This window comes from Anas acuta, chromosome 4 (assembly GCF_963932015.1).
Source record: "Anas acuta chromosome 4, bAnaAcu1.1, whole genome shotgun sequence".
Taxonomy (NCBI): Eukaryota; Metazoa; Chordata; class Aves; order Anseriformes; family Anatidae; genus Anas; species Anas acuta.
In genome coordinates this window covers 36789096-36795095 of record NC_088982.1, presented here as the reverse complement: position 1 = coordinate 36795095, position 6000 = coordinate 36789096, and positions in this window count along the sequence as shown.

Below are 6000 nucleotides of genomic sequence, written 5' to 3'. Positions count from 1 at the left end.
ATTATCTGTAAAACTGATTGCTTAAAGTAATTAATCATTTTCCTTATGAAATTTCCTGGGCAAATTAAGGATCTTATAATTGAAGGGTTTTCTCTTGTGTAAATGGAACATGCTGAGAGCGTAGACTGAGAAATAAATGTACTGCCCAGACCCCTAAAGCTGTTTCTTTTTTTTTTTTTCTTTTACTAGAATTAATGGCTGTCTGACAATACTGCATTATTGTTTTTAATTCATAGAAGTATATTGATATCTTCTTAATAATAATAATTTTCTCGAAAATGTTTAGCCTTTTTTTTTTTTTAAATAATCTAATAACTTTACTCTTGCAATGACAGTCTATATTCGGCATGCAAGCTGACATGAAGGAAAAACTAATGCTTGCTTATAGGCATTTTAGCAAACCTAATATGCAATTTCAGTGACTTTCTCAGAGTAGCACCAATCTGTGTAACAGGCTGGAACCACAACCAAGACTCCAGATAGTAAGTAGTCCACTAAACCAAAGGACTCCCAGTTTTCTCCAAGATCAAAGCCAGTAGTGTGCAATATCAGATAACAATATGGAAGGAAAGTAAGCCATTACAAAGCCCTGACATTCAAGAGACAGTGTATATATGCATGTATACACATGCACTCTAGCATGATATTAAAAAAAAAAAAAAAAAAAAAAAAAAAAAAAAACTAAATATTGACATGGTTAAAATGAATAGAAGACTGAAACTTGTTTGCTACTTGAACTCATGAAGAAACAGAATTCTCTATGGGAACCTGATTGATCTTACTGACGAACAGTAGTGAGAAACATAAGACTTTGAAAAATACGGAAATGGATGAGAAGGTTTTGAAAACAATGCGAAGAAGTCAGAAGAAGGTGAGTAAAACAGGAAGATGGGGTAGTCAGTTTATTCAATCCCCACTGGGATAAATGCTTGTAATGGAATGCTTGGATTCAACCCCCAGGGGACAGAAAAATATTATAAATTTAATGAGAATTTAACAGGAGTACAATTGTAATACAATATTGTTTGTACTGATCTTTAATACTAATTCAGCTCTATTGTAAGTGAAAAAAAAAATCTCATTTTCTTATATTTGCTTATTGGAGGGTTGACTGTGGCTCAGTTCATTTCCTCTGTGTGAATGCACTGTTTAGTGCATTTATAACATCATCAAAAAACAATAGCATGGTTATGAAACTGTATCTAACAGGTTCTTCAGAAAAACTTACATTAACAGTATTACTGATTTAGATTTTGAAGCTAAGTACTCAATTCCTGCCAAACTACCCTACAGACAACATGAGTGAAATAGCTTTAGAAATTCACAGTGAACTCTAGGATAATGCTATAACCAACCCATTACCAAGAACACAAATATTTGCATCCTTCGTCTATGTGTGTTTCCCCTATTCTAAGTAACAGCACGGTGTCCAAAAGGCAGAAGAAACTACAACTATTAATTCCTGCACAGGCCACCATAATCTATGTCTTCCCTAGAAGGAGGTCCTTTGTCCACATTGTGTAACAACTCAATATATAATCTGATATTTTGGCTTTGTGCAGGAAACATTGGGACTGAACATCTGTATTATCAGAATCAAGTCCATTTCCAAGGCAATTATACCAGAGTCTGAAAAAGCAGGAAAATTGGAGCAAGAACTCACTAAAACACTCATCACAACTTCATCTGCATTTTTTGAACTCATTAAAAAACTTGTAAAACTTATTTTTATTATTCTCAGCCCTTGATCAGGTCTAGATGCAGAAACACCAAAATATTGAAAAAATATAAATCCCTCTTTCCTATAGTGCTGAGTCATAGAGGTTTTACAATCAGAGTAAAATGATTGAGCTTCCTTAGTTCACAAATACTTTAATGAGGCTGCGATTTTTTTTTTTTTTTAATTTCTCTGATAGTACATACATGGTTCGCTGTATACCGTGGTCTCAACATTTAGGCTATGGACTACAGAAATACAAAACAGCCAAGCTAGGACTGAAGGAATTAACCTGGTAACCAATTTCAGCATATCATAGCTATCTTACTGGTGTAATATGCTCCTGCTCTCAGAAGAGCTAATTAAGTTAGGCAAAGCATAATGTTAATGAACCTGTACATCTCTACAATTTGAGAGAGCTTGAGAAGTATTTCCTACATTAACAAAGTTGACAAAAATAGCTGTGACATCTTGCTCTCTTCAGAGAGTAGAAAAAGAAAATATACAAAAGAAAACAAACAACAACACCAACAACACCAACTGTAGCTTAAATTTCAGCTTAGTTCCTCAGCAACCCTAAGTCAGGGTTCTCTTCAGTCACAACTTTATGTTTGAATTTTCTTACTGGCATCATTACACAGTTCTTGAACTGAAAAGAGCCTCAGATGCCCCAGTCAGCAAAGAAAAGGTACGCTGAATCAGTACCTGTGTCTACCTAATCCCAATATGTATTCTGAAAACAGGACTACAAACATACTTCTAAAATATTACATTCAAGTCATTTATTTTTTTTTTCGGTGAAAGGTGAAATCTTCTCTGGATCTTCAGAGGAGATTTCTCAAAGGAACTTAAAAACGGCTAGTGACATTTCAAAAGTGCTAAAGGGCTTTACTTCCATTGCATGCAGTTCTCATCTACATTTTTTTTATTTATTTATTTTTCCTTACTGCCAGGAACCGCCAGAAACCACCAGAAACTTTATCTCTTTAAATAAAATCTTGAAAGGCAATTAAACATCTAATTTATATTAATTGCAATGAGAATTTCACCCCTACTGGTATGTGGGTCTTGTGCATATCTGTCTCAGTTCCCGCACTACAAAACAAGAATAATCTATTTTGATTTTATATGAATTTTGAGTTTTAATTATTGGTGGGTTGCTCAGCTAAAGATACCTAAGTATATGAGTATGATATGTAAATAACTTAATGCATAAATGTAAAAGTAAAAAAGGAATAAACTGTTACTGAAAAAGCATTAAGAATAACATACTACTAAATGTTTTTTGTTTTTTGTTTTTTTTTTTTTAATTGATAAATTGAATGAGAAAAGGCCAGATTTTTTTTTTTACTATTAAAGCAAAAGCTACACAAGAAAAAAAGACGGTCAAGTTATCTTAACACAGACTCAGCATTTTAACATCTACTCTTTTGTTCTGTTTGCATAATAATGATAGATTTCTGTAATTTAAATGGAGGAATAAGAAGTTACTATTTACATTATGCTGATTTTTTTTTATTATTATAATTCTTAGGGAGTTCAGTCCTTTTTCATACTATAAGCATCAAAAAAAAAACATCTCTATGAAGTGTGCAGCAGTATACAAGGTTGCATGCCCAAACTTGTAAAATGTCAATATATTGTTTTTCCTGGAATCTTATAATTAATTCATCATCAGAATAGCTCTGGGTCCTTATTCTGATCCATTTTCTAAAGCAGTGTTACCAGGAAATTATGTTCTGTGCCTCCATTTGTTTAAAGAATATCACTGCTGAATTTACAACAAGCAAACTAGTTAAAGGAAAGCCTTCGGGGGAATGTAGTAAATTAAAAATGAAAACACAATGAGAGGAATATGGAATTTACAACCAGAAAAAGTCTCATAAAGGAGTACATTTCAAGATTTATATAAATCAAATACAGCTTCTGTAAATACTTACAGCATAATGAATAAATGATTGCTGAATTCAAAGACTAGCAAGTTATGTTACTATATCCTGCATGACTGCTTCATCCTGTTAAAATGGGAGGTTCCTATGCAATAAATGTGGGGATTTTGTTTGTTACTACAATAAAATATCATGAAAAGTCAGTAGGAGACTTACCTTCAGTTACTGAAAAATAACCTTTCCAAATACTTCAATGGCTTGGATTCTGAAGTGCATTATATTTTAGTACAAATTACTGATAACTCCTTGATAGCTAATTTCAGTGAAGCTGTGTTCATTTACATTGGGGAAAAATAAGTCTCCAAAATGAATTCAATATTATGAGGAAAGTGTATATGAGTAAAAAAAAGTCAATAGTATTTCACCAGTTGTAAAACGTCCCTGTCTTTCAATAATATTAGAAAGGCTATTTTAGCAATCTTGTTAAAATGGCAAAATTCAACACTCTGGATATTATTTTTGACTTCCAGTAGTAAAATTTCTATTTGGAAAGAAGCAACATAGTGAGGAAAAATAAATTAAATAACTAGAAAAAAATGCAATTTATTCCTGTAGTGTATTGCATCAATTTGATTCTACCCAACAGTTGCCCTGTTGCTAGTATCGAAACGAAGACTAGGTTCTTGCTTCCACTTCCACAGTACTCTTGTAAAACTTGAGTTGTAGTTGTAGTCAGGACTTCAGTGAAGTTACCATAGTAGACCGGTCAGCTGGAAGACAGTCAGTGCTTCAAAGGATAAAAAGAATATAACTGCTACAAGGAGCAGGACACAACAGAGCAGGAGTAGCTCACCAGTTACATATGATTTAAACATTTGGATTTATATTTCTCTTTTGTGTTGTACCAATGTCTCTGAAGTGTACTTCCTACAATTTTCCTCTCCTCCCTTCCACATGTCTTGTGACTTCAGCTGCACAGTGTGCTTTCCATTCTTTCCTTGCTCTGCTGAACTTAAGAAGCAACAGGAGAAAACCCTGTTGAGACTAAGGAAAACTGAAAGGATATCAGTATTCACTTGAATCTTCTCTCAGATTTTCAGTTATGAATAAAACGAATTATCTGTGAAGCTTATTCAGGTGACAGCCAGCAAGCAGCAGCCTCTGACTCAACACCCTCATCTATGCTTTAAGAACTCTGATGGAAAAGATTAACAGAAGCTTAGGACCAGAAGCAGCATGTTGTAAAAGCAGTGATGGTCAGTGTATTGCAGGAGAGCTGCTTACAGAAGCAAGATGAGTCTTGAGATGGTAACGTAACACCTCCAAGCTTTTCACAGGAAAGTTGCTGCTACCATAAGCCACTTTGTGATTCCCAGTTGGCCAAAGTCAAACAAACTGCTGTAATTTTTCTACATCACTTGTACCTGGTGATGTAGAAAAATTCCGGTCACTTCATTCTTCTCAATGGCACTTTGTCCACCTAATTCATAAGCTATAAGCAAAGTAAAGGTGCACTCCCACACTGGAAAGACAAATTGAAATAAAGACTAGATCAACTCTAGATCCCAACAAAAGACTCAAGAGCCTCAAAGGTTGCTCTGTCAGCCTCTGAAAAGTTATGTGATTTATTTTATTTTATTTTATTTTATTTTATTTTATTTTATTTTATTTTATTTTATTTTATTTTTATTTTATTTTTTACCATATTCTAGAAGAAATAAAGATAGTGTACCCTAGCTATATTTATTTTCCTTATTTTGGTTTTTATCAGTGACAGGAAAGGCATATCTTTGATCATGCTCAGCTACTCCTAAATTCCATTCAGTGGGATGATTCAAGACATCCTTAATAAATCAGTGTATCAAATTATTATTCAAAACCAATAAAACAATTTCTGTTAGGAAGCTGCATCCAGTCCTAAATGGATGGCTTTAAATCTAAATGGATACTATTCTTGGGCAAAATTGCATGGACAAAATTGTGCCTTGTTTCTCACAGTTTCTGTATGGAGCCTCTCAGGCTTCTGGTTGTTCCCTTCAGTAAGATTTGGCCCATGCATGGAGGACAATGACAAAGGCAAAGCATGTTTCTGGCAAAGGAAAATTTTTTTGACAGTTGCTGACTTAAAGGCAACTGTGATGTCTGATTTATGACCTTTATCATCATTTTTTATTTGGACACTTCTGTCAGTGTTGAGGGCTTTGTTCTTCTTCTTTTACTCTCCTCTTCACTGTACCTCCACATCTGACCTTACAGTGACTTTGTGCAATCTTGGATGGCCTTCTGACAGACCATCTAAAATTAGCTGTTTCTCAACAAACTGACAGAACACCCTAACAAAGCTCAAAGAGGGTCTTTTGGACAGTTTTATTTCCAGGGCACAAACTAACGAAA